Source organism: Neoarius graeffei, chromosome 4, assembly GCF_027579695.1.
Source record: "Neoarius graeffei isolate fNeoGra1 chromosome 4, fNeoGra1.pri, whole genome shotgun sequence".
NCBI lineage: Eukaryota > Metazoa > Chordata > Actinopteri > Siluriformes > Ariidae > Neoarius > Neoarius graeffei.
The window spans coordinates 14,088,375-14,099,690 of NC_083572.1; the positions used below are offsets into that span (position 1 = coordinate 14,088,375).

The 11,316-nt window shown below is 39.3% G+C and overlaps 1 long non-coding RNA gene across 1 annotated transcript; it reads right to left on the reverse strand.

Moving 5' to 3' along the window:
• Positions 1 to 691: 691 nt before the first annotated feature.
• On the reverse strand, positions 692 to 4,396 carry LOC132884876 (uncharacterized). Its single transcript, XR_009654500.1, has 3 exons — positions 4,291 to 4,396; positions 3,660 to 3,819; positions 692 to 3,571 (listed from the first exon to the last, which is right to left on the reverse strand). It is a non-coding gene; the product is annotated as an uncharacterized LOC132884876 (long non-coding RNA).
• Between the last annotated feature and the right edge of the window lie 6,920 nt (positions 4,397 to 11,316).

The window sequence follows — 11,316 nt, forward strand, 5'->3', positions numbered from 1 at the left end:
GCTGAAGTTGTTTTGCAAAAAAATATTTTTTTGAAAAAAAAAAAAATACAGGTATATTACACTGAAGAGTAGTCTTATTCAAAATCAACCATTTAGACTTATCTTTTTTTGTTATTTTTTTTCTCCGCTGATGCCTAACAACAAGCAATAAACAGTGTCCTGTTTTCTCAACATAGACGGGGTAACACAATTTAAAATTAATCTACCAAAGAAAAAGAATGACGCTGGCCAGTTATACAGGGATAACCATCTAACTAATTAAACTCTCCATAAAATGCCAGAGTGCTGCCAAATTCTCAAATCTGATTGGTCAGAAGGTGTTGATTAATGTTCTATAACAGCACGGCTCTGACATTAGTGCAGACGTTTACATGTCTCCAGTGTCCTGTGGCTCCTGGATGTTTCCAAGATAGTGCAAAGCCGTCTTTCTGGTTTCTCGAAAAGCTTTTATTTCCCCCCCCCCTCATATTAACCCTTTCATCACTGCAGACCGTTATTCCGGTTTCACTGTAGTAGGGAAATCCCTTCTGGAAAAAGTTATGCAGTGGTGAAAGGGTTCAGGCTACATTATACACACACACACACACACACACACACGCCCCCATCACTGATTATTTTTCTATAACAGCACACCTGCATGTGTTGCATTATGTTGTAAAGGCAAAATCTATTAAATTAGTAAACAAACAACTGAAATCAAATCATTTTATTTATAAATGCGAGGAAAAACCCCCACTAGCAGCCCAAGATAGGTTACAGTAAATGATAAACACTGATAAACATAACATGCTAAGCTGTAGAATATATAAAGCAAACATTTAATTTTTTTTTTTTACATTAAAGTAATCATTAGTTTTTTACTCGTTTGGAAAAATGACATTGTATATACAACGAATTGTAGGAAAACAAAAGGTAAAACACATGGTAGAAGTTATACCTCTGAGTGATCCTTGTAGTGGAATAAATGTATATATATTTTTTTCTCTGTATAAGAATTATAATGAGAAATAGAAATGCTACAAGTCTATTACCATGGTAATTAGGGCTGTAACGATACACCCAACTCACGATTCGATTCGTATCGCGATTTTTGACCCACGATTCGATACGCCCACGATTTTTTTAAAATGTTTTTTAAAGTAGTAAATTTGACTTATTAACATTTACTTACTTACATTAACTATTTAATAACAAATAATTCAGACCACTGCAGAGAATGAGTAATATGTATGCAAAAATGAACAAATGTATATCCAAAGATTGTTTTATTTCTCAAAATAATACTGTTGAACCGGAAGCTCCGTTTTTTTCGGTTCTGAAAAAGTCATTTTTCCAAATCGTGTAAATCCGTTAAGATTTTTTTTTTGGGGGGGGCGGCTCTCTCACTGTCTCACTCTCATAGGGCCAATGATTTTCTGTGATCGCGGAAAACAGATGGAAATTACGGAATTTTTATGGTGAAACATTGCTCGCGCGTCAAAATGTAACTGCCGCAGAAGGCTTCCGCCCAAGCAGACATGCCTTCAGTGTTGCCAGATACTGCTAACGTTTTTCACCCCAAAATATGTTCAAAACCAGCCAAAAAGCACCTAAACCTGCCCAATCTGGCAACACTGCATGCCTTTCCGGTCAAGTGATTGTGATTGGCTTGTGGCACACCTAGCCAGCCAATGAGCTGCTTGTTTACAGATTCGCTCCCCGCGTCGCAACCAGAATGGCGACCGCTTAAAAGAAATGAATGCTCTGCCAGTGGCGAGTGTGGACGTTGCGTGACTCGCAGAAGATTGTCGCAGGTCGGCGAAAAAACGACTTACTAATAGATATATATATATAAAAAAAGTAATTTAAGTAAGTTTAAAATGTAATTTAAATAAAAAGTAAAGTATTCATAAATTGAAGTTTGGAAGCGCCTCTGTTTTTGGGCTGAGGAGAAGTTTGAAAGGGTGTACCGCGATTCTGCCTTCTTGTATCGCGATACGGATCGTGGCTCTGCGTATCGCGATTTCAATTTCGATACGCATATCGTTACAGCCCTAATGGTAATCATAAAAAGTACTGAACCTGTCAGTAGGGTGTTATTTTAATAATGATAAAACAAAAACAGGGCGGCACGGTGGTGTAGTGGTTAGTGCTGTCGCCTCACAGCAAGAAGGTCCTGGGTTCGAGCCCTGGGTCCGCGTGGGTTTCCTCCGGGTGCTCCGGTTTCCCCCACAGTCCAAAGACATGCAGGTTAGGTTAACTGGTGACTCCAAATTGACCGTAGGTGTGAATGTGAGTGTGAATGGTTGTCTGTGTCTATGTGTCAGCCCTGTAATGACCTGGCGACTTGTCCAGGGTGTACCCCGCCTTTCGCCCGTAGTCAGCTGGGATAGGCTCCAGCTTGCCTGCGACCCTGTAGAAGGATAAAGTGGCTAGAGATAATGAGATGAGAAAACAAAAACATGTTGCTTACCAAAGCTTACTTGTGATGAAATTATAGTGATGAGAGCCGAAGATGGTAATAGCTTAGACCCAAAGCCAAAAAAGGAAGACTGAGTTAGACCAGGTGCTCAGGAGAAAGTTCAAGAATATGATTAGATAAAGCAGTTTCCTTCTTCTTTTCCCTATAGCCAGCAAGGGCACCACTGATGACATTTTTAACAGTCTATTAACAGTCTATGGCATTTTAAACTTGGCAGAGCCCATCCATTGATCTAACCTGCATGTCTTTGGACTGTGGGGGAAACTGGAGCACCCGGAGGAAACCCACGTAGACATGAGGAGAACATGCAAACCCCACACAGAAAGGCCCCCATCGGCTGTGAGGTTCGAACCCGGAACCTTCTTGCTGTGAGGTGACAGTACTAACCACTACACCATCCAAAGCAGTTTTAGAAGGTACACTACCGTTCAAAAGTTTGGGGTCACCCAGACAATTTTGTGTTTTCCATGAAAAGTCACACTTTTATTTACCACCATAAGTTGTAACATGAATAGAAAATATAGTCAAGACATTTTTCTGGCCATTTTGAGCATTTAATCGACCCCACAAATGTGATGCTCCAGAAACTCAATCTGCTCAAAGGAAGGTCAGTTTTATAGCTTCTCTAAAGAGCTCAACTGTTTTCAGCTGTGCTAACATGATTGTACAAGGGTTTTCTAATCATCCATTAGCCTTCTGAGGCAATGAGCAAACACATTGTACCATTAGAACACTGGAGTGAGAGTTGCTGGAAATGGGCCTCTATACACCTATGGAGATATTGCACCAAAAACCAGACATTTGCAGCTAGAATAGTCATTTACCACATTAGCAATGTATAGAGTGTATTTCTGATTAGTTTAAAGTGATCTTCATTGAAAAGAACAGTGCTTTTCTTTCAAAAATAAGGAAATTTCAAAGTGACCCCAAACTTTTGAACGGTAGTGTACCGTATATAAACAAGCTGATTATATACAGCATGACACTTGAGGTAAAACAAAAAAAAAAAGGGAAAAATCAACATTTATCCATTAATTTCCACTAAAATGTCCTGGTGTGTCGGAGTCTCGGCATCCTTCAAGCCACCAGAATCGCTGTTTTCTTTTTTCACTGGAAATAACAGACTACATTTAACAAATTATATAGCACTGGACTATGAAAAAAAAAAAGTACATTTGTGCAGTGAAGTGACACTTACAATTTGGCCGTTTCCCCGGGAGACTTTCAATTCTGTGTCTAAACATGTCTTCGTCTTCTTTCACCCTCTCCAGGAATGATTCATTCCGTCTTTCCTGAAGACTGGAGTTCTGCTCTTTCTCCCCTTCCATGTCCATTTTTCCAACTATGACTGGATTTTGCTTCAAAGTGTAATCAGACCAAAAAAATATAATCGTGTGAAATGACAGCGAAATAAAAGCACAATGAGGACGGTGGATATTTTCTGAACAAGCACTGCGATCATGCACAGCAGTGAACATGGTGAAATCATGAAAAGTGCTGGAACTGTTATGCAATAAATAAATAAATAAATAAATAAATAAATCAAAGAAACAGTTAAATTTAAAAGTATTGCAACATTACAGTGTATTGAACAACCTTGTAAAAGTTTTTTTTAAAGGTAAGTTTTCTATTTAATGCTATTTAAAGCTGTCTATTATAACTTTTTGCCATTAAAATGTGTCAAAAGAACATGCTGAGTCATGCACACTTCTCTTTCCTGCTCAGTATAGTAACCAATGCAAACTGCAAAATAAACCTCAAATTATAACAGGTTTGTGTTTCTAATGCATGCTGATTCCACGTTAATGGAAAAAAGAAAGAAAGAATACCTTGCAATGGCGTGAAAACTTCTCAGGTGATGTGCAGGTTCTTGGCACTCACGTGCTTATGTAAAATGGAGTCAGAGAGCTGCAGACATTGAGTTCCTCTAGTGGTTTCTTTTCCACAGTAACTTCCTGTATCAGCATAAAAGACTGAAACTACAAGTTTAAAGTTTATTCAATCAATATCACATAGTCTTGGAAATGGTTTATAACAAAGCTATGACAATGCATGTATTACTATAGTAGAGCGGCGGCTACAATTATCGACACCTTAACGATCTTTTGGCCGTTGAAAAAGTAGAAAAGACTTTCAATACGTAAATTCTCATTCATCTCATTATCTCTAGCCGCTTTATCCTTCTACAGGGTCGCAGGCAAGCTGGAGCCTATCCCAGTTGACTACGGGCGAAAGGCGGGGTACACCCTGGACAAGTCGCCAGGTCATCACAGGGCTGACACATAGACACAGACAACCATTCACACTCACATTCACACCTACGGTCAATTTAGAGTCACCAGTTAACCTAACCTGCATGTCTTTGGACTGTGGGGAAAACCGGAGCACCTGGAGGAAACCCACACGGACACGGGGAGAACATGCAAACTCCACACAGAAGGGCCCTCATCAGCCATGGGGCTCGAACACGGACCTTCTTGCTGTGAGGCGACAGCGCTAACCACTACATACACCACCGTGCCGCCCGGATGATTATTTATAAATAAAAATAAATAAATCGGTATGTGGTATTAAGTTAATAAAACATAGTTTCTCATCTCATCTCATTATCTGTAGCCGCTTTATCCTGTTCTACAGGGTCGCAGGCAAGCTGGAGCCTATCCCAGCTGACTACGGGCGAAAGGCGGGGTACACCCTGGACAAGTCGCCAGGTCATCACAGGGCTGACACATAGACACAGACAACCATTCACACTCACATTCACACCTACAGTCAATTTAGAGTCACCAGTTAACCTAATCTGCATGTCTTTGGACTGTGGGGAAAACCGGAGCACCTGGAGGAAACCCACACGGACACGGGGAGAACATGCAAACTCCACACAGAAGGGCCCTCATCAGCCACGGGGCTCGAACCCGGACCTTCTTGCTGTGAGGCGACAGCGCTAACCACTACATGCACCACCGTGCCGCCCGGATGATTATTTATAAATAAAATAAATAAATCGGTATGTGGTATTAAGTTAATAAAACATAGTTTCTTATCTCATCTCATTATCTCTAGCCGCTTTATCCTGTTCTACAGGGTTGCAGGCAAGCTGGAGCCTATCCCAGCTGACTACAGGCGAAAGGCGGGGTACACCCTGGACAAGTCGCCAGGTCATCACAGGGCTGACACAGACACCGACAACCATTCACACTCATATTCACACCTACGGTCAATTTAAAGTCACCAGTTAACCTAACCTGCATGTCTTTGGACTGTGGGGGAAACCGGAGCACCCGGAGGAAACGGGGACACGGGGAGAACATGCAAACTCCGCACAGAAGGGCCCTCGTCAGCCACGGGCCTCGAACCCGGACCTTCTTGCTGTGAGGCAACAGCGCTAACCACTACATACACCACCGTGCTGCCCGGATGATTATTTATAAATAAAAATAAATAAATTGGTATGTGGTATTAAGTTAATAAAACATAGTTTTTATTTCAAATTTGTTTTACATAGACTTATATTTAGTACAAAATCTCTTTTATATAGCCTAAATATATGGATGTCGGTGCTTACGTAAATGAGGAAGTAATTCTAATGTCTGTAAACAAATGAACTGATAATGTTTAATCTGTGTCAGAAAATCTTTTTGTTCCACTTTCTACCCACTTTCTAAGTATTTTCGTAGATCACATTTTGTTAATCCTTCGTTGTTTGTATTCATTTCTAGTTTTGTAGTTTACCAATAAATGTCGACAGGGAATTGATATTTTAACCACATGAAGATCCAGGTCAAAGGTCGCATATCATTCCTTGAACCAAAATATGAAATGTCTACTGATATTGTAATATGTGGTAGATATTTACAACAAACTGCAAAAATATTTTTCTGAATGGAATCGAAAAATCTGAATATTTCAAGCATGTAATTTTTTATATGCTCGGAATTTAATTCTGGTCTAATTCTATTTATTGCAATAGGATTCCAAAAACTCTATAAACATTCCATTCTGTTATAAATCAGAAAAAAATTGATAAATTACAGCACTCTTTTTCTTTAAAAGTACTTCATCTACTTCAGCAATGTTACACAAAGATCGATCCATAACAGCTGTAAATGTCACTTAATTCCACAGGGTGTCGATAATGGTGGACACCAGCGAAAGTGATCACTATTATCGACATGTCACGTGACTTCTCAATCACGCGTTTAGATACAAAATGGCGACTGTCAAATGAAAGAGTAAGAAACAAAGTAGGTTTTGACAAAGAGATCATGAAATATTGGTGAATTTGATAAGTAAAAACATGACCATGATCTTTCCACCATGCTTAACTGCGATGATGACGTCCAGGTTTCCCTCAAATTGTTGATTGTGCTAAAAAAAAATTCCATCTGAGGTAATGAGCTGTGTCATCAGACGACAAGGTCAAAGGGCGAAGAGGGTCTTCTGGTTGATTGATTAACCAGTAATAACTGTTGCAACTGAAACTCACCTTTGTAAAATTGTTTTTTATTGGTAAATCTGAAAAGGTGTCGATAATTATGGACTGTCGATAATTGTAGCCACCACTCTAGATTACAAGAAGAAGAAGAAGCAGATGAATTAGTTTTCTACTTAACACAGTATGATATCTTTCCATTCCAAAGGCAACATTGTACTGGAAAGCTGGAAACTATGCCAATTCTAATATGTGCTTTTTTCTTTTTTTTCTTCAAAATTGTTGATTTTACAAAAGGATTTTGTAGTTTGACAATTACACTCTAAAAATCATCCAAATTTGGAAACCCAGTACTAGGTTTATGGACGCAGTTGACAATATGACTTGTGTTAACTCAGAAAAGTTGGGTTTGGATGTTGACCAAGAATTTTTGGTAGATTTTTTTTTTCAACCTAGATTGTGGGTAATATAATATATAATGACAAAATTGTTGGGCTATAGACATCCAAAATATTTGTTTACATCATTCATACATACACACACACACACACACACACACACACACATATATATATATATATATATGTGTGTGTGTATATATATATATATATATATATATATGCAAAATATTTACAAGGGCACAAAATCAACTGGAATATAATAATAACTAGACAGGGACACTCTAACGAGTGCAAACCCCGCCTTTTCCCTATTAAAATACATTGGGCGAAAATTTCGAAGTTCTGCCATGACCTTGACCTTTGACCTCCAAAATTTAATGGTTTCCTTCCTGGGTGATTGGCAACACATGTACAAAATTTGGTCCAAATCGATCCATTGGTTCTTGAGATATCTTGCAGACACACAGACAGACAGACAGATACACACACACACAGACTGACGCAGGTGAAAATAATAACCCCTCCGACTACTGTCGGCGGGGTTAATAATAATAATAATAATGGCGGCACGGTGGTGTAGTGGTTAGCGCTGTCGCCTCACAGCAAGAAGGTCCTGGGTTCGAGCCCCGGGTCCGGCGAGGGCCTTTCTGTGCGGAGTTTGCATGTTCTCCCCGTGTCTGCGTGGGTTTCTTCCGGGTGCTCCGGTTTCCCCCACAGTCCAAAGACATGCAGGTTAGGTTAACTGGTGACTCTAAATTGACCGTAGGTGTGAATGTGAGTGTGAATGGTTGTCTGTGTCTATGTGTCAGCCCTGTGATGACCTGGCGACTTGTCCAGGGTGTACCCCGCCTTTCGCCCGTAGTCAGCTGGGATAGGCTCCAGCTTGCCTGCGACCCTGTAGAAGGATAAAGCGGCTACAGATAATGAGATGAGATAAGAATAATAATAATAATGCTATAGCATATGAACCATTGAATTGTGTAGTGCAGGGCTTTTCAAAGTGTGGGGCGCGCCTCCCCTAGGGGGCACCAGAGTTCTTCATGGGGGTGCAACGTGAGAAAAAATAAACCAGAATAAGTTACTATTGCGGACATTTAGTGAACTTCAGCTAGCCTTTGCCAGAGACAAAATGGATCGATTTTTAGTACCTAAAGCTACAGTGAGTGAGGAGACAGAGTCTGGGCCAAGCAAAAAAAGAAGGAAGTATGACCACGATTATTTAAAGTTTGGATTTTCATGGACTGGATCTGAAGATGCTCCACTGCCACAGTGTGTTGTCTGCCAAGAGGTGCTAGCTAACGATGCTATGAGATGTTTAAAATGTGTAAAACAAGATGTTTAAAAAAAAAGTACAGATGTTTAAAATGTGTAAAAAAAAAAAAGATGTTTTAAAAAAGCACAGATGTTTAAAATGTGTAAAAAAAGGTTTTAAAAAAGCACAGATGTTTAAAATGTGTAAAAAAAGAGGTTTTAAAAAGCACAGATGTTTTAAAATGTGTAAAAAAGAGGTTTTAAAAAGCACAGATGTTTTAAAATGTGTAAAAAAAAAGATGTTTTAAAAAGCACAGATGTTTAAAATGTGTAAAAAAGGTTTTAAAAAAGCACAGATGTTTAAAATGTGTAAAAAAGAGGTTTTAAAAAGCACAGATGTTTTAAAATGTGTAAAAAAAAAGAGGTTTTAAAAAGCACAGATGTTTAAAATGTGTAAAAAAGGTTTTAAAAAAGCACAGATGTTTAAAATGTGTAAAAAAGAGGTTTTAAAAAAGCACAGATGTTTTAAAAAGCACAGATGTTTAAAATGTGTAAAAAAAAAGAGGTTTTAAAAAAGCTCATATGTCTCATCTCATCTCATTATCTCTAGCCGCTTTATCCTTCTACAGGGTCGCAGGCAAGCTGGAGCCTATCCCAGCTGACTACGGGCGAAAGGCGGGGTACACCCTGGACAAGTCGCCAGGTCATCACAGGGCTGACACATAGACACAGACAACCATTCACACTCACATTCACACCTACGCTCAATTTAGAGTCACCAGTTAACCTAACCTGCATGTCTTTGGACTGTGGGGGAAACCGGAGCACCCGGAGGAAACCCACGCGGACACGGGGAGAACATGCAAACTCCACACAGAAAGGCCCTCGCCGGCCCCGGGGCTCGAACCCAGGACCTTCTTGCTGTGAGGCAACAGCGCTAACCACTACACCACCGTGCCGCCCAGCTCATATGTTTAAAATAAAAAAATGTGTACAACAACCTTTTTTTTTTTTTAAATACGAATGGAACATTAAGTATAGCAACAATAAAAATTGTAAGGGGGGGGCACTGTTGTTTATTTGCTCTCTGAGGGGGGTCTGACTCTCCCACACTTTGAAAACCCCTGGTGTAGTGTATTTTACATCAATAAATTGCTGCATGGTCTTGTGACAGTGAGACCAATAATTAGATTCACATTGCAGTTATGATACATATTTACTCCTTTCTTTGACACTGCATGCCCTGCGCCAGAAACAACACCACAACATTTATTATGATGCGACTCTGCTGGGTGTCAGCATTACTGTATCATTACAGTCGAATATTATCAGACATAAGAAGTAATCGATATCGATCTGCAGTAGTTTTAGATTAACTAACACTAAGGAAAGATGCTCATAATTGCTATTGAACTATACAATAATTATGTTTCCACAAATGTGCAGAGTAAGATATCATCCAGGTAAAAAAAAGCATACAATGCAAAGATACGTTGCCTGCTGTAAAGGAAACTTCTAATAAACACTTCAGAACGCTTAGCAGTTGTCTTTTCAGTTGTTTATTATAATAGATCATATAAAACAGATATATAAAATAGGAAAGGGAAAAGAAGAAAGAGAAGAAAAAACAAAACACCACCTCTAGTGATGTTGAGAGTGCACTCTGAGTTGTTTCTTAGGAATGTTCTCTATTATACTCTGAAGATATTTGCTTACTGCTCGCGTGATTGGCTCAAGATTTTCTATGAAGCTTTGCTAAAGCGTGCACCTGGAATGCTCTGATGCGTGCAGGCAGATGCGTAGTTAGGGAGACCTCAAGGCATCCTGCTTATCACCACCAAGGCCACAGAAAGGCGATTACAACATGGGAAAAACAACTTTCTCAGTACACTAAGCCACTTGAGTTCAACACAGAAACACAGAGAATAGGAATGTTCGTCCACTAAATTTCCCTCACATTGCTATGAAAAAAACTAGTCGGATAAAAACCTTCAGGGGAAAAAACCTACTGGAAAACATCCTCCTCGACTGAACGCAATGTATGAGCTCCAAGGGTTTCAGCTGCAATCTTGACATGTCACACAGTTGTCTGGTTACAACTGTCAATTGTCCAACAAGCTAGTGGAATAATAAAGCTGTTTTATATTAAAGCTGTACTGCCTTTCAGATTTTTCAAGTTTAGGTCATAAAAAGAATTTCCCCCGACACCTAATTATTTTTGTTTACTGGACCAAAAGCTACTGAATTTGAATCACAGACTGCCAATTTTATTAGTTTTTTTTTTTTTTTAAATAGAACAAGTAATGAATTTAGGGCCACATGGCCCTAAATTCTCCACTATTTTTTTCCTGTTTCACCATGACCCAATTCAAGATACGATATCATGCATGACGTGGTGGGCTTTCCCCGTTCGCACAAGGCATTGTGGGATACAAATTTGAAACAGGAGAGAAAAATGGAGGATGCGAATGAAACGTGAAAGACCGACTAGAGTAACGGAAAGCGAGACTTCCTTTGTCTGCTTGAGTGCGTAAAGTAAGCAATTTCATGCACATTATTTGCTCAGGAATCCCCTCAAATTAAATAACTTCCCCGCTACAGAATGTCCTGGGTTTTTTTTTAGGTATTACAGAAATAAAAACACATCACAATGACCAAATTTCAGAGGGAACTATGTAAATTTCCCCGATTTTATGAAATCGAAAAAACAAGTGCTGGATAAAAACCCATCTATTGTATGTAAATAAAGATACAAATTTTGTTGTCTGGTG